Genomic DNA, 18,574 nt, shown 5'->3' on the forward strand with positions numbered 1-18,574 from the left:
TACTACTGGGCACATTTATGCCAGTCACAAGCCTTCTGTTTGGAGGGCACTAAAAGTTCAAAAGAATAAAATAGTACCTCAATCATTTTGAGAGCAGCGGACAGGCACTAATTACGTTGAATCAATCAGCGCTTGACCCCTGCTCCAAGGAGAGGAACGGAAATGATGTCAGGCCTGCCTTGATGAATTACAAGGCTGTAAAGAAGTGCCATGCAAGCCAACAAATGGTAAGCAATTGGTGGCCTCCAAGCCCTTTTCTGCATACAACAGTGTCTCATGCGCTAGCGCATGCTCTCGCTGGCTCAACCCTAAACAGTATCTCCCCAAATGACCAGCCAGTGGAAGGTGATTAGCTGAGGACCAGAAGCTGTACTTGCTCCATGCTCCATGGCACAGGTCGGCACACAACAGAAAGTGAAACTGGGAGGGGCCTTTGTGGTACTGACTGACCAATGAGAAGCAAGGAAATAAGATAGACAATGCAGGCAACCAATGGTAAATAAAGAGCAGGCTCTGACCCCTTTTTAATTTTTTTTTGTTAAGTACGATACAGTTGCAAGTGGCAGCGCTTGGAGAGACCAAAAAAGCAGAAGGAAAGTAGTAGATGGATAATGAAAAGATGGAGTAAAAAAATAGAACGATTGAACTTGGTTGGTAAGGTAATGGGAGTGGAAAGGTTGTAGAGAAGGGATCATGTGGCAAGAGAGAAGACAGACGATTGATAGCAAAACTGTTACTTCAAGATTAATTTTCTGAAATATGTGAATATTAAACTGCTGGCATCTGGCAAGGGTATTTTGACTGATGAAAGATGCAATTGTGGTTGAACAAACTATATCCAATTGCAAGGTATAAAGCCCGGATAAACTTTAATTTTGGTTTGTTGGCGAGTAGACACAACACATGTTTGGTTGCAGGAAAGGTAGGGTTGTAAATTCTGTGGGGAAATGAGAGAGAGAGTTATAGAACATTTCTTTACTGCTGAGTGGTATACGAGGACAAAACCTTAAAAAGGTTATAAATCTCCAGATGCGTAGGGGAAACCTATTTATGCATTATATAGATTTTCAAGTGTGTTTAAAGACCCAAAGCATAGCCAGTGCCGACATAATGTTCTGAAATGTCTTACCTTGTAAAATGTTTTCCTGTGCAAAGTTTTGCCTTTGTCCACACAACCTATAAAATATGGGTGTTATATGCATGTCCACACAGATTTTGTAGATTGCTTATTCAGGAGTACGTTTAAAAGTGTAGATATGTATGGAAAAACATTTAAAATGTGCAAGAATAGACACAAAGATGACTCATTTACAGCATATTTTTGTGGCAACACGGCCCTATGAAGGTCAACAACAAGTTTTTGTGGTGCTCCTCACAAACATTTAACAAGCATTGGCAAATCCAGTAAGTCTGGCCTTAGCAAATTGGTGCAATGGTAATAGTTTTGTTCTTATTACGTGCATGTGCCACATAGATTAAAATAGAATGTACCCCCTGCCTAAACATGTTGGCAAATGTTTGAAGTAAAAATGTTAATTTAGAATACAATGTTAACAATTATAAATACTTTTAATATAATAGTAGGGGTGCTTCCTAGCAGGCACTAAGAGCAAGTATAGAAACCCTTTTTAGTTAAATGAACATCACAAGAAAATATGATTTTATTGAGCAACAACAAAAGTCAGTATTGGCTTTGAGTTGCTGTAACCTGAAAGCATAGTTTAAAAAAGACCAGCAATGTACAGGATTGGCCCATTAGCCCTACCACTGAAGTGCGCTTATTTTTAGCCAGACGTGCACATGAGAGCAAAGAAAATGTTGTCAATTACAAAAAAAAAGAGCCAATGCCTGAAGTGGGCTGAGGCATTGTCCCATGCTACATACTCTTGTGGATGGAAGCAAGATGTAAATGACAGTGATGCATTGAGTGTGATTGGTTTCAGCTTGATTGTGTCAGTGTGATATTGTAAATGAGATGTGTGGTTATGGGGATGGAGCGAGGTCAACAGCAGCCTGTTATTGTGTTTGGTTATGATCGTGTAATGACTAGTGTGATGTGATGAGTCTAATGTGGTGAGTGAGATGCAGGAAAGGTGATGCAGCAAGTGCACCAGCAGTCAATGTGACGATGTGTATGTGATATTGTAAATATGGCAAGTGTGATGTGATTAGGGCTAAGTGGTGAGTGCAATGCCTGCCAATGTGCTGGTGTGATATGTATATGATGGTCTAGTGTAAGAGTGTAATGGTGCGTGTGATCAAGACAGTATGATAACAGTGAGTGTGATTGTGCAATGCTGCAGTGTCATGTGAGGGTGGTGGGTAATATGCTGAGAAGGTGGCTGAAAACACTGTTCTCCACAGAACTATGTGCACAGTAAAAAAAAACTGGAGAGTCCTAATATTATTATTTGCATAATTTTTCTTTCCTCCCAAAAAATGTATTTCAACGTTTTATAGTTAGGAAAATCACTTATTGTGAAACAGTAGCACATAGTATCTAGATGTAATGAAATGTGCTGTGCTTTAAAGTCATCAACTTCCCTTTCAAAGTATCCTGAAACTACACATATGACTATGTTTCTGTGTCTCAGGGAGAAGTGTACTTCCAGGTGCAAGCTTAGACCTCAGATTGGTATACAAATAAAACATTGAACAAAATGTGGCTTCCGTGGAAAGAGGTACTGGTGCACACTTGAGTTAGTGATACCCCTTTATTGCAAATTTATAGATAAGGGGAAAGAAAAAGACTTGGAATGTCATCTATGCTGAATTATTGTGAACCTGAGCAAATGACACAATAGCATTGTGTATCAGTGCCCTTACCAAATAATGTTTGCTGTGGGTGGTAAAACAAGGTTTGCTTGCCACATTAAAAAAACACCTTCGACCTTCATGATCATCGTCAGTCTTTATTTGATATGTTTAAAAAATCATAAAAGAACACACAGATAAAAACATCCACAGATAAAATTCAAGTTAAAAGAGTAACTATAACTTCCCAAGAAATTCTGACATTGCATCATGTAGTCTTTCTCAAACGTGCAGCACTAGGTAAGAAGAGAGCTACATTAAAACAAGTAAACATATCCGGTAGATATATAGTATGGTGACGACTTTTAGTTTAACCAATTTGAAATCAGGAATGATTTCACCTCTGATTTGAAGGAGGCGGTAGAGTGAATCAGACAAATTTCCTTCAGAAGAGAAATCCAGATTTTCAGTGCGATGCCTGAGAAAGCTCTGTTGCATGTTTTCTTCTTGGAGAAAATCTGTGGTTCCAGTACCATGGAGCAGTTGCTACGCAATGTCCTATATCCGCCAGATATTTCCAGCTTATGTGCTAGGTATCTTGTGTTGTTGAAATGTGTGGTTTTATGGGTCTTGCAAAATATTTTTAGGTGAATTTGTGCTTCATATGGGAGCCAGTTTAGGGATTTCTAGTCAGGGGAGATGTGATTGTTTCTTTTTGTTCCAGTGATGAGCTTCCCCCCCTGCGCCACCCCCCGCCCTCCCTGCGCCACCCCCCGTCCTCCCACCCGCGAGCCATGTCAGCAGCGACTGGTGGAGAACAGTAAAAATATTTATCTACGGTCACAACAGAGAGACAGCCAGACAACACATTAGTAGGTAGGGGTAAAAGGACAGGGAGACAAAGGACAGAAGGAGCAATGATCACATATATGGACACTTTATTGTTTACCTAATCTTTAAACACTTTGCTGATTAAATAAGTATAGGACAGAATTGCATCAGTGCTTGCTCAAATCACTGCTTTTGAGTGATGGAATATTTCAGTTTGCCTGCCCATTCAATGGCTTTCATCTTTGAAAATCCCAAGTCGTAGAGTGTTCTGCACAAGTCCATTCCATTCTTGGCCTCTTAGCTATGACCATAAATATGTTGCACAGTAGTACAGTACTTTAAGTTCTTTCATACAAATATATGACACAGTTACGTTTGTCAGATGGTTCCATATACATCAAACGCCGTTTACCAAGTCCAGGCATTTACCTTTTTCAAATTGTTGCTATTTAAAGCATTGATTCATTGAAGCAGGAGAGAAGTAGAACTACCAGCGTGCTTAGATTTGTTAAGTGGAAGCGCAGGACCATGCTTAATGTGCTTAGCATAGATGGAGCAAGCTAGGTATCAGTGTATTTACTTTTGCATTTCTGTTTTCAAATGATGGCATTTCACACGATGAAAATAAAAGAACATGTGCTAGTCAATGCACTTGGCAAACATTTAATGCCTTACTTTTTTTTCATGCTTTCGATCAAATTAAACATGTTTGCCATTTGCAACATGCATTTCAATCACTACACAAGTTTTATTTAATATGTTATCATGCATAGTTATCTATAGCTGTTCATTTTACATGCTGACAACTGCTTTTGTGAAATAGATTTCTGCAGTGTCAGGTGCGTGAAGACCCAGAGTCCTACCTTGAAAATGAGAATATGTTACCATTAGTCAAAATGTGAATGGATCACACAGCTATCTCAAGAAGCACTGCTTTAAAGTAACCGTTGCCAAAAGCACGTGGTTTTCACCAGTGAAGCACCGTTGAGAACACCAAAAAATGTATTGCTTGTGGTGATGAAGGCAACTACATTCCTGAGCATTCTCTCTTTCTATAAATTAATCGCAGGGGAGATATTTAGGCAAGCCTACTAGCCAATTCTTTTCGGTTTTATGAGGTATTGGCTTAGAATTGCGAAAACACCATGTGCTGAATCTTAAAAGAAGAGCTGTTAGGAGCGACTACAATATCTCATCACTTACCATCACGTGTTGGCTTTTATATACGTACAAACTGTAACCTCATTTGCTCCATACCCTCTGAATAACATTTTTTTTTTGTTTCTGTTCTTTCCTCTCTTCTTTTCCTCTTGTTTTCTTCCTCAGGGAAAATCCCTCACATCAAAGCGGCTTACCAGTCTAGTGCAGTCCAACTAGGAGGCTGGCCTCGTAGCGTGGAAGCCGACGGATCATTTACACAGCGCCTACCTGTAGCTCACTGACTGCCTGAGAACCAGAGGACAGCAAACCAGATGTTGCATGAGCAAGGACCTGAATTGTATATTTTCTCTTGTGTTTACCAAAGCATTACGGACTACGAGAACCTTCTAGCCTTTACAATGCCTCCATTTCAAAGGCTATCTGCTCACGTCGACCTCCATATCAGCTGGATCCCTGTATATTTTCTTTGTATTTTTTTTTCTGCCAGGTCGAGTACAGTGGAAAATACGCTTCTACCAGAAACGACATTTGTTACGAATCACTGTCCGCCATAAACTGGAAAAATTATATGAAAACGAATATGCATATAGTAATAAATATACATATTATGCCATCACATTTACTGCACAGAAAATTAGCACAGACGTTTCATTTCACTGATGTTATCATGTTTGAAGAGGAAACCTTGTGTCTTGTCTGTTGTCTGTACATTTTTTGTCAATGTTTTTTCTTGCATTTATTTTTATACCATATTTAAAGAAAACACCTTTTACTCGAAATGTATTAAAATGGATCCTTTTTCTCTGTAAATTTGTGTATGCTGTTTATAGTGCTGTTTTATCTTACATTAAAAGATGGCGGATCTCTTCCCTTTTGGCAAATCTGCTTTCCAGTCCTTGACCTCACGCTTCTATAGATACCAGAAGGTAAACAGATCCTGAATGATGGATGAAGTGTCTCCTTGTGTGGCAAGTGATGTAAGTCCAACATGTCTTCCTCTCGTGACTGCGCCTGCCTTTTACCGTTTGCCATAGACAGCTTTAGCTCTAAGATCATATTGCATCCACAGGTAATACACGGAAATGCAATAGGCCCCACCCCCCAACCATTGGTAATTTCAAGTGGCATTCACGTTTTGGATCAGCACACATTACCACCATTTGGAGCATTAACTGTCAGTTGTCATGTATGAAGATTTTCGTCGTTCCGGCGTGAGTCAGTTTGGTAAACGTGTGTGTTTCACAAAACATCTCCGAGATGCTAAGGATGGGTGCCCCAACAGATTATTACTAGCTAACTCTAATTTAAAAAAATAATATTGCCAACTTATCTAAAGTCCCTTGAAAATACAGTATTTTAATGTGGTGTATCCATTAACACAGAAGAAAACGATGGGGGCTTATTTACAAGCCCCGTGCACCGCCGGTGCGTCACTTTTAATATGGGAAAAAATGGAAGAACGTTCCTTCAGTGTTGGTCTGGCCTGGTGGGCAGTTATCTACTCTGGCACTACCAGATGGGACTTATTGAAAGGGTTACTGTGTAAATTGTGTGGGGGGGGGGGGGGGGGGGGGTTTGCGGTCTGTGGGCCGTGAAATAATTTTAAAAAAACGCTAACACACTGGCCCTTTCAAGCTGGATCGTCTGGTAATGCCAGAGTGACAGAGTAAATGATAGTCGAGCCCACACTGCATGTCTACATTGCACGTAACTACTCTGGATTGCTAGATGTTGTGATAGTACATTGAAGGCTGTGTGTCATCTGGCTTGACACACAAGGCACAAACTTAAATTTGTTAGAATACTATATAGAGCTATGAATGCATAATATCCAGACTAATTGGCATTTTTCCGTCCAACCACTACAGTCTGCAATAAAATGGCTTTTTACTGCAGACCTTCCCTTGTCCCTCTGGGAGATATTCGACTTTCACCACTCAAATATGGGCACTTGTTGAGTTAGTAATTTTAAGGGGCTGAGATTTAAGGACTGTTACAATGTAAAAAGTGCCGGTAAGACGAGTGGTCAAGTAATGCACAAATAATTAGTAGAAGGCTTTTAGGGCATTCACAGCAGGGACGTTTTAAGGCATGGGCAAAGGAGCTTTTGCCCGGGGCCCCCATCTTCCAAGGGGCCAGCTGTGAAAGTGAACTTTTCCTCTAGTTCACTTGTGAACAATTTAATTACTAAATCTTTAATTCAATAGTTTTAGACAACATAGGGGGTGAATTTGGAAAAAATGTGTAATAAAATTAAAAGTTGTTCCAAACAGGTAACCCAAAATATTTATGGCCCGGGTTGCCCAAAACCCTTTAAATGACATTGATTCACAGATGTTTTGAAATGCATTTAATTCTCTTAGGGGAACATTTAAAACACATCTAAGCATAGAAAATTCATTATTGAAGAAACTGAATGTCATGCTATCAACTGCAATGTATAAAGAAAAAAATCATATAAAGATTAAGACCACTTTTCTGTTTAGGTTGATGCTATCATTGGATCAGGACGTCTCCATTTTAAAAGGAACCAGAGTGTGGTTCTTGTATTAGGGAATGTATTCGTCTAATTTATCATACTGAAAGCAGATAATTGATGAACGTATAAACTGTATGATTCCATTTATTATACTTCTAGGGATAGATTTTCAAACCACTTGCGCTGGGTAACAGTCACTTTTCAGCACAAAATGTTTTGAGGGGAACTACTTTCCAGTTTTGCGCTGGAAAGCACCCTAAAAGTAGCACAAAGCAGCGTGAAGCACTGCTTTGTGTTACTTAGCGCCGAGGGGGGGTTATGTGGGTGGTACATGGGCATTCCCATGCAACCACTCATGCCTTTTGACGCAAACCTGTATCTACAAAGAATTGTAGACATGGTTTTGCGCCAAACATTGACGCCATTTCAAAGGAGGTGCTACCAGGAGAAATGTTTTTATTTCTCCATGCTTTTCAAAGCATACAAAGCGGGAACAGCTTTGAAACTTGTCTAAGCATAGTGTTTTGTACAGGAAGGGTACCATTCCTTAACAAAACCTATGCTAGATTTAGGCACGCACCTTAGCGCTATGGCGCTAAGGTGTGTGCATGGCGCACGATAGCTGAAATCAGCACCAGCGTTAGGGGAAGAGGAGAGAGCCATATATCTGAGGATATGGCGCTTTCCTGCTCCCGCCCTGTCACGCAAAGCAGCACTGCCTCTTTGGGGGCTGCGCTGAGTTGCGTGACTTTTTTGAAAATCTGGCCCCTAGAGTTTCTAAACCAAATGATTGCACAGTTTGATGAAATGATACCATTTATATTAGAATGATTACAAAGAACAGAGTACAAAGCTATATAAGAATAGATTCTGAAAAAAGTCCATGTTGTTTGAAAAACAAACATTGGTAAAGCCAACAAGTCTTGGGTCTAAAGGCTGAGTTATTTGTAAGGTTTTGTCAGATTCCACTGACGTCCTGCAATATACTTGTATCATGAGCTATCATTCACATCACCCCCAATATAGAGACAACTATGTACATCCCACTAGGGACCTATATCATAATTTGCATCATGGACTAGTATACCAATACCGAGACATCCACAGAACTCTCACAATGCAATGCTATATGGACCTGTACCATGAATTGAAGTTTGAATGGCAAAACATCAATCAAGCTCTTACAATTCACCTTTACACCAATGTGTATCATAGACCAGTACACCAGTGCTGCGACATGTACAAAGCTCTAACAGTGTACTTCATGGCTGCCAAGTTTCCTTGATCCATTTGTGACTGGTCCCGTTTTTGTTTTCTTAAGAATTCTGGGACTTTTAATTCTGCTTTCATACTGTTTTAAATAGGACAACAAGTCACAGAGTTTTAAGAAAAAAATGGACTGGCATAACTAGTCGTGCATCGGCCTGGAAAACGTGACAGCTATGGCACGTATATTCTGATTTTCTCTTTGAACGTGCATCCCAAAGCTCAAATGTGTTGACAAGGCATCGCAATGCCACTTTAGAGCTCTAAATGACGCACTTCAACTTGAACTGAAGAGTGCACTGCCTATCCCAGCACAGCACCATATACAGAGCTCTTACAATGTACTGTCATGCTGACCTACTCCATGCACACCATGCACAGCAGTTTCAGTACTTAGAGACACACACAGTGCTCTCTCACTTGTATTGTACAATAGTGAGGGAGTAGAGTTTTATATATCTCAATCGAATTGTGTAATCATTAAATATCCCCCACCACTGGTTGTATGGACCTTTGTTTTCGACAAGAAGTAAAAAGCAATCTATTACATAACAGTAAATCATAAAAGACTTTTAGTACAGTCAATAGAGGGAATTAGTGTGAGTTTTAAAGGTTTATTTTCAGTTTCTCAGGTATCTCAATTTTATTTATAAGAATTAATCTTTTAAGCATTCAGTGATGGACAGCATGGATCTGGAGTGGCAGGGTGAGGGCTAGGGGGTAAGGGGATGTAGAAAAAGAAAAAGACACCTACCTCCTCTGTCACTTCTCCTCCGCCGAACAGAAAACAGCCAGGCTCCCCTAAGCCAATCACAACTCTGCAATGCAGTATTGTGATTGGTCCAAGCTCTGCAGTTCGGTGCTCAGACGGGGACTGGGGACCTGGGCATGTTCTCCACCCAGGTTGTAATGCAACCTAGCTGGAGAACATGCCAAGTGAGCATGACTTTAGTGTGCCCACCACTCTGCCCCCGCCTTGCTCTGTGAGCAGAGCAAACCCGCCCCACCCCCATGCTGCCACAGCAGGAACAAATAAAATGATAATAACATCAAGTTATTATCATTTTCTTTCCCTTTCCTTTCACTGCTGCAAAGCAGTGAGTGGACCGCTGCTCCTCCGCCTTAGCGGAGAAGCCACCACTCTAGACATTAGTATTAGAAATGAATATAGTCCATTAATTGATATTTCAATATCAGATAACATAATACATCGCTCAGAATAATAGTGGTAATTGTTATATTGCAGCAAGTGTGTTCCATAAAGGAAATTCCTTAATCTAAATTAATTTGGAATAATAAGAGAAAAGGTGTCAGTTCAGATATCCGATAAAGATTTTTGATGAGAGTGTACATGCATAAAGCCTTTGCATTTCAGACTGGAAAATAGTCACAGTCATAAATCAGCAGACATGAAAGAAATAGGCTAAATAACCTCTTGTATAGACAAATATAAAAAATCTCAGAGATGAGCATCCAGCCAGAGAGTCGGAAAAGGAATTCCTTCTCTACTCTAGAAACACACACTAATATTAACACACACTAGTCTCTGTTGCAAAATTATTTTCTTTTGTCTTCTACATACTCCAATAGAATTTCAGTAAATACCTGAGAACAGGCAAACTCTCCATTTTCACATACTGGTACAATAGACTTTCAGACACAAGACCTTGAAAAGTTACATCATTGGTATCCTGTTGGTCAAACTGTTCTTCTCATAACTCATTCCTCTGTTGCCTCTTCCCCTCCCGGTGAGAGTCTCACTATCATTTGTCTAATACAAAGCAGATGCCTATCCACTGGCTAACAGACGGCTTCTGGAAAGTTACCACATCTGCATCATAGAGAAATGCGTGCACAAACAACTTATCAATGTGAAAAACAGGCCTTTCAGTGTTAATGCATTAATTTTTCAGCTAAAATGGCATTGACTGTTAGGCTAAATCAATTCAGCACTTTTATTTACTTGCGTCCAATAACATTTAAGTACAATTACCTACTACAAATTATGCATTTAGTATATGTTTTACTTAAAAGTAAGTTATGCACATTATTTACGTAAGCATTTTGTTAGCGAATACAATTTGTGTCAACTCAAGTGTTTCACTACTAAAATATATAGAGATCAAATATAATGGATGTCTGTCCAGAACTGCAGTGTACACTGGTATCTAAGTATTATAAAGCTCTAAGCACTTAATAAATTTGCTCAACACTTAACCATGAGATGAAGTGTATCTCTGTTTTTCCCGCAAGAAACCTGTGTGAGTCCATCTTCTCAGAGTTGTTTCGAATCTATGACTTCGTGCCACATTTCTGAATCCAAAATGAGCCAACTTGTCCATCTATCCTCCTGGTAGCAATACAGCAGAGGCACAACTGAGATGGGTCACACATATTATTAACATGCCTAATGAGTTAAGTATTTCTTTATTTGATTTGAACATTGCACATCATAAAATTACACCAATACATTCATCAAATAATGACATGAAAAAATACGATAACATTTTAATCACGAATGAAAAGTTCAATGCATCTGAAACACTTGAGCTTAAAACTCCAGAAAAGAGCCGCGATAGATAGAAACATACACTAGGAGTGGATAAAAATTGCAAAAACGGTAAAGCTGGATGCACCCTTCTAAAGTTCATCCGCCTCAAAAGCAGGCAAATAAATTTACTTCAAAGAGTGTTGAATCTGGGGTAAATAAAAACAATATGCAAAGTATCTGGAATAAAAACCATGTCACAAGGACATATAGGGAGCTCAGAAATCTTGAGCCACCATGCAGGACCAAACATATGCTAAGGAAGCATATTGAGTCTAAAATACGTTAAAGTATTATATGAGAACAGGACATAGCTAATGTCAGATAACATTTCACATCACTCGATTTTTCGACCAAATAGTAATGAATCATTGTGCGCTTGGTCATTGTAAAGACTTCCCTCTCCGTGCTCGCCTTGGCAAGAAATGCTGTTTGACCCATAAGATGTAATTCTTAGTAATACAATCTGGGTCAAAAAAAAGTTCCGGTCTTCCAAGATCTCTCAAAGTATGCATAATGTAATGCAGCCATGGGATACAAAACCTCCAGTCCAACCCCATGCAATCACTTAAAATGTGTTTGTTGAATTCAACTATGGGCCATATTAGCAAGGACTTGCGATAATCATCGCAAAGCGCGCTTAGCACTGTATTTCTTATCGCCGGCTATCGCTGGTCTAGATCACGGAGATAACGTGTTATTATCAACATTTATCTCTAAGGCGATAATAAACCAGCGAAAGCAGCGATTCTCCATCAATAACGCGGGAATTCCAACGATGAATTCCCATCGCTAAGGAAAAGGTCGCTAATAGGCAGGTGAGGATTCAGCCGTAGAATCCACCTCCCATAGAAAACAATGGCTAAGTCAGGATTTTAGCAGGTGTTGAAATCCAGCGATAATCGCGGTTAGCGCAAGTTTTATATCGCTTCGCGGGCATTGCTAATAGGGAGAAGTTGTGTTAGCGACTTCTTCCTATTGCTTTTAGTGAGGAACGCCCACTTTGCATGTCATTAGCGATAAATATCGCTGACATGCACAGCGGTAAAAAAACAGCTGCTATCGCCATTAAGCTGTCGCTAACAGTTGTTAGCGACAGCTTGCTAATAGGGCGATAAAAATATCGCTGCTTTATCGGCAAAAAGTGCCGCTGAAGCGGCAATACTGCCCTTGCTAATATGGCCCTTAATCTGTTAGCCAGATCGAAAGCCACAAAATCACATGCTTACTGAAAGCTATTCTGTTTAAATGAGCACACTTCAAGTTCTTCTAGGGAGCACTACATGGACTAGTGTAAAACAAACATTTGGACCTGAAGCAATAAAAAAGGCTGTGTGTGGTGTGTGAAGAGTCTAAAATCCAGCCCATGCAAAACTTCTTCTGTCTCATGGTATCTGTCCTTGAGTAAAATGTATTTGGAAGCTAGTGATCCAGATTACAAAATATCTTTATGTCACAAGGACATGGACTTTCTCCATACAATTGATTGTTTACTGGAATAATAGTCCAATGTGTGCAATTGAAAGAATTCAAGACTACAAGTCACCGAATGCATGGGTCTAGTAAATTAAAGCCTGGAACTGAAAACAGTGTCATTGTAACACTGGGTCATATGATTAATTCTTGTGTTGATTTTCTTTGTCACATCTGCTCTCGTATGTATATTGAGGGGTCTATTCAAGTTTATCACATTTAGCATTGTTCCAAAGGATAAACTTTCCATTTTCTATGGCACATCTATCAAAAATAATATGGATGAGTAAACAGTTTGAATCTGGAAGCATCTCTCTGGTATCTAACCCTTGCGTCACATTCAAGGTAGGACAGGCCCTTTATTTCACCGGGGCAAATCCCCAGTGGGCTGCTACCTTTGGAGGCCGGTTGTGAAAGCCTACGCTGCTCCTGGTGCCACTGTCACTTTCCTCAGTTTCTTGAGGTTCACTGCATGGATGAGGCTTTAAGAGAGACAAAAAGGGAGGGAAGTAGAGTTAAGGTAGAGATTATGTGACCAGAGAGTGAGAAGACACAGAAAAGAGAGGGAATGGCTGGATAGAAAGAGAAAGATAATGCAAGGAAACTAAGGGAGCGGGGCTCATTGGAGCATCCTTGCCAGGGCTGCTTTTGGTTACCCAGTCTAGCTCTGCTCTTCTAAATGTCTGAGAAGCTGTTGTCAATATGGGTCATTTTGTCAACTTTTGAGTGTGTCAGGAAAGCACACAAATAAAAGGTGAGCCATTGTTTGCAGACAAATACGCGAACCTTGGTCTCAAGAGGGTTGCTCATCAGTGTAGGAGAGTACGTTCTGCTTCTTATAGTTACCCCCACTTTTTGCTGATGTATCACTGTTTTTGACTTAGACTTACTGGTATCCTGCTAGTCAGAACCCCAGTCTAGCTGCTTTCTCCTCTAAATTGATTGCATGTACTTTAGGTACACTACAGATTGGATACTGGGGTACCCTTATCAGTCCCTAGTATATGGTACACTATGTATTCAGGGCATACGTACCCCAGAGGCCTACCAGGGGCTGGAGCATATATTGTGCCACCCCTGAGAGACCATTCAAACTGACACCACAGGTCTGCTACTGCAGCCTGTGTAAGGTGGTGCATGCACCCCTTACTTAGATACAGGCTCACTATATCTATTCTAAAGCACTACATATATAAACCTATCACTCACCCCTATGGCAGGCCTTATCAATCCTGAAGTCAGGGTGATGGGTTTTATGTGAGAGGGTGCCCCTGCATGAGCAGAGCCTCTCTGCAGCCTTCAGAACCTATTTTCCGGGGTTGTCTGTGATGCAGCCAATCATATATATTTAAGGGCATTATAACCTCGTGGTAAATGCTAACTTTAAAACGGCTGCTTAGAAACATGTCGTGTTTGGTGTCAAACACCTTGGAATCATACCTCTCCGCCAGTAACTGACATGGGAGGTATGATTCCACCCTTCTAGAGTGACTTATGTGAAACACCGGTACACCCGGTACCAGCTTTCTTGACCTGGGCATCACAAAATGGATGCTGCCAGCCACAGACATGAGTCTGCCCTCCTGCTGCTGAGCTGAGCTTGAGCAGGGGAAGGCTTGACAATAGGTTTTCTGTCACAGGGACATGTGACCAGGCGGGCAACTAGAGCCAAATTTCGGGGGGGGCTGAAAAAGATTTCGGGGGGCTAAGTCTTCCAGCCATAGGCAGAGTGGCTGTAAGAAGGGGTGAAAACACAACAAAAGCCTCATTAACGAGTAAATGGTCTTTTAAAGCCCAGTGAGCCCAATGGGTGTTGCGCGCCTGCATGTGACCACCTTCCAGACAGGATTTAGTGTATTGGGGCTGGGTGGGTGCACTCTGAGAGTGTTTGAAAGTCTGCACTGGGGGCACATTTGGTGTCCCTGTGCATAGTCCAGCTCAAACCGGTTGCAGGAGCCATTTGCTCATGCTCTGGCGCGAAACTGGACAAAGGACATGGGTGTAGCCACCCCTCTATCCTGACCCTCCCATAGGTGGGTCCCCAGAGTTTGTCCAACCCCTTCCTTGGGTATAAAGTAGGAACCCTGACTACAGGACTTTAGATTTTAACTGGACTAAACTCTGCAAAGAGAAACCAAGTACTTCGACGGTCTACACTTCGCTGGACGACAGAAGAATCTCCCTTGGAGTAAAGGAGTTACTCCCCTGCAGCAGCAGGCACCTTAACGCATCTGACCAGTTTGCATCTCCCGAGCTCCTGAGGACTCGGAAGATTTCTGCAACAGAGGAGGTGGGTTACTGAGGTCTCTGAGGTTGATCTGCTCTCTCAGCAATTCTGAGACCAGTATCCCTCGTGGGGACCGTGCAACCTGAACCCCTGTGCACCATGTACTTTTACAGCAGCATATGCTTTTTGGCAATCCCTGAAGCTGTGCTTTGGGCTACGTGTAGCCCTGACCCGAGCAGTATTTCCACTGAAGATTTCCAGCATACACTCCATGAGTGTTCCGTGGGCTGGTATTTCATGATTTAGCTTGAGGTCCCTTTGCGATCCCTGGTCCGTTGGCCTGTGGGTCCCTGTGAAGATATCTTTGACTTCCTTGGGCTTCCCTGGTTGCTCCAGATGTGCCCTGACTCTCCATTGCTTGGAGAGTCGCTAGCACCTTGCTGGTCCTCACCGTAACCTGTTTCCTCTGCCTGCGTGGGTTGCCATTGCCAAGGCTTGTTGGTGTTCCATCCGGACACTGACTCCCCAGCACTCGACATCCTTCATGGGACAGCTCACCTCCGGACTTTGGTCATTGTCTACGTCTCCTGGTCCCCGTGGCTGCAGAGTCAAGCATCCAATCTTCTCACATGAAGCACCCGACATCGGTGGGCATTCGTCTACTGAGCCCCTCGTCACCCTGAAGTGACCCAGACTCTTTCCCCTCTGCTTTCAGGTTCTTATCACCTTGGATCCAGGCTTGGATTCCACCTGACACTTTTCATCTTCCCGGCAGCAGCACTTCTTCGCATCACGCCATTGAAAACGTCGAGGGTTTCCAACACCACTTTACTCCTCTGGGATAGGTAACACGGGTACCTCGGTACTCACAAGGGTGCTGGCCTTAGAACCTTCTATGTTCCAAAGGGTTTGCTTGAAGTCCTCTCTGAAGTGTCCTTAAACTATAATTTTCCAACCGCAACTTTCCCATAGAGTTGTACGGAGCTCGCGTCTGTGTTCTCACACTGCACCCGTCCTCCGTGGGCCCCCTGGGTCACTACTGTGGGTGGTTCCTTGGGGTCCCAGCGATTCTAAGTGCTCTAGGCACTGTGTCTAGTGAAGTCGCTGTTTTTATACCATTTTTTTAGTATATGGTTCAGTCTCCCCCTGGAACCCGCTGTGTATTGCGCTATTTACTGTCATTCTATTGATTAAGTATTGTGTGCTTTGAGCTCTAATCTCATAAAGAGGCTAATAGAGAGTGTTTAGTAATTAATACATATGTTTTATATATCTCGTGTGTGGTTCTCCTTTCATTTGGTCATTCAGGAGGTTCTGATCTGGTAAAACAAGCTGTTTTACATTCCTTCGAGACTTAGCCTGAAGGCTGCTCTCCACAGCTACCGCTAGGACAGTTTTCTTTAAAGGCTGTCTTTAACCTAATCATCAATAAGGGTCGTTTGGACTGGTGCAAGGTGCGCACTTTAACTAGTGGACAGCATATACCAGGCCAACTTCTCACAATCAGGTGTTTAAAAGTGTAACTTTTGGTAAAGGAAATATAAGGCTATACAGGGACAGTTGGACCTGGCCTTCTCTGCAGGATCACACTCAAACATTTTGCCTTCACTCCTCCTGTTTTGCTGAACTCAATTGGCATATTTAGTTTACTGTAGGTCCCTAGTAAAGTGGTATTACATGTAACTAGGGCCTGTAGATTAAATGCTAGTAGTGGGCTTGCAGCAGTCATTGTTACGCCCTCTGAAGTAGTCTTTCTCAGCATACCGCAGGCATGCCACTACAGCCTGTAGTGCAGTTTTAAACTGCAATTTCAATTTGGCAAAATAATCTTTTTTCAAGGCCTAAAACATCCTTTTTAATACATATACATCACAGCTAGGGTAAGACTGAAACAGCCATAGCAGAGAGTGCATTGTATTAAAAAAGTAGGACATGTGTTTTTACATTTAACATGCCCTGGTTGTGAAAAACTCCGAAATTTGTTTTGCACTATTATAAGGCCTACCTCTCCAATTGGATAACATTGGGTTATATTATTATATTACATATAATAGGTAATAACATTACATTGGGAGCACATAAGAATGTCATGTTTACACTCAAATAAATAGCAATTTTAAATCCCCTTGAATGGTAACATTGAGGTTTAAGACGTCACCATTTTGAAAATACCACTTTCAGGAAGTTGGCAGTTTCTTTTACTAACCATGAACCGGTGAACGTGCGCCTTCAAAATGGCCAATAACATAACATAACATAACATTTGGTGCCTTCAGCCTGTGTCCTGGGTCACATGACTGGGTGTAGTTGGCATTTGTGTATTCCTCCCAGCCAGTGAGACAAATGAGTGCTGGGTGTTGGCAGGATTGGCCATCCTGCCAGGATAGTTGGGGTGGAGCTGTTCCCTGCCCAACTTACAATTCAAAGGGCTGCCCTAGAACACTCTAAATGAATTTGAGGCCAGCCAATTGTCATCGGAGACCACTTGGAGCCTGGGCATGGATAGAACGTTTCCATAACCAGATGTAGGGTGGTCTAGGAATGTTCTCCACTTCAAAGACTGGCACCAGGTATAAATAATGGACCTCTTGAATCACTCATTAGATCACCTGTGAAGGACACAGAAGAAAAACTGCCCTACTGAACTGCTGCTGGAAGGACTGCCCTGCTGCCTGCGGAAAGAAGACTGTAACTGCTCCTTGAACCCATGCCTCCAAGGGCTAGTTAGCTGGCTTCCTGTTCTGAGCTACAGGGACACAACAAGCTCCAGAGCCCCTCTGTCAATCTGACCTTCTGCAACTGGTCTGCTTGGACCTACCGTACCCCTGCTTGCCTCTGCTAGAGTGAGTCTCTAATCCCTAAGAGGTGTCTCTCTAGGTCCTAGACTCTAGGTTAGCATCAGAGTCCACTCCTGTGAAAGAAAAGGAGCAATATTGAAGTTTTGGGCTGTTAGTGACTGCGACCAGGCCAATTAGCGCAGAAACACTCCTACTCGCACCGACCCAACAGTGACATCTCTACTTCGTGCTACACAGATGAAAGCCCACAGTGCCTGCAAACATGAAGCTCCAGCAACAACTGTCCTTGACACCTGACTGGATCTTTGTGCTACAGCGACACCCATCCGTGATGCTTTTCTCACTTCTCGTGGCTTCCTCTACCACATACATGACTCTTTGCACTGGACTTTAGGAAGGTAACTTTTTCAGTGGTATTAACCTGGTCCCAGTATCTGTCCCATGCTCCATCGAGGTCGGCCTGAACTTATGGATTGCTGCTATGTTCCTTAAGTCACTATTGTGAGAAGTTGGCCTGGTATATGCTGTCCACTAATTATAGTGGGCACCTTGCACCAGTCCAAACAACCCCTTATTGATAGGTTAAAGACAACCTTTATTGAAAGCTATCCAAGTGGTGGCTATGGAGAGCAGCCTTCAGGCTAAGTCTTGAAGGAATGTAAAGCAGCTTGTTTTACCAGTCTATAATCTCTTGAATGACCACATGAAAGGCAACCACACCAGGTATATATATATGTATTTATTTCTAAACACACCCTACTAGTCTCTTTATGAGGCTAGAGGTCCAAACACATAAGTTACACTTCAAATATTACAGTAAAATAGCACAAATACACGTCAGGCCCTAGGGGCGAGCCAAACCATAGACTAAAATAGTGGTATAAGAACCACGACTTAACTAGGCAGAAGGCCTAGAGCCTGTAGAAGCACTGGGACCCCAAGGAACCACCCAAGGTAGTGACACAGGGGACCCACGGGGGCCGTGTGCAGTGTGAGAACACAACCGCGAGCTCCCGTTAGCTTCTATGGGGAAAGTC

At 42.0% G+C, this 18,574-nt stretch overlaps 1 long non-coding RNA gene across 2 annotated transcripts in view; it reads left to right on the forward strand.

The window, feature by feature from the left end:
- LOC146821165 (uncharacterized) overlaps positions 1 to 5,300 on the forward strand; it is a 150,510-nt gene extending 145,210 nt beyond the window's left edge. For both annotated transcript variants that reach the window (XR_014962670.1, XR_014962669.1), the window contains exon 3: positions 4,912 to 5,300. This is a non-coding gene — a long non-coding RNA (uncharacterized LOC146821165). The remainder of the gene's footprint in view (positions 1 to 4,911) is intronic.
- The last annotated feature ends 13,274 nt before the right edge of the window (positions 5,301 to 18,574 follow it).

This window comes from Triturus cristatus, chromosome 6, assembly GCF_964204655.1.
Source record: "Triturus cristatus chromosome 6, aTriCri1.1, whole genome shotgun sequence".
Lineage (NCBI taxonomy): Eukaryota > Metazoa > Chordata > Amphibia > Caudata > Salamandridae > Triturus > Triturus cristatus.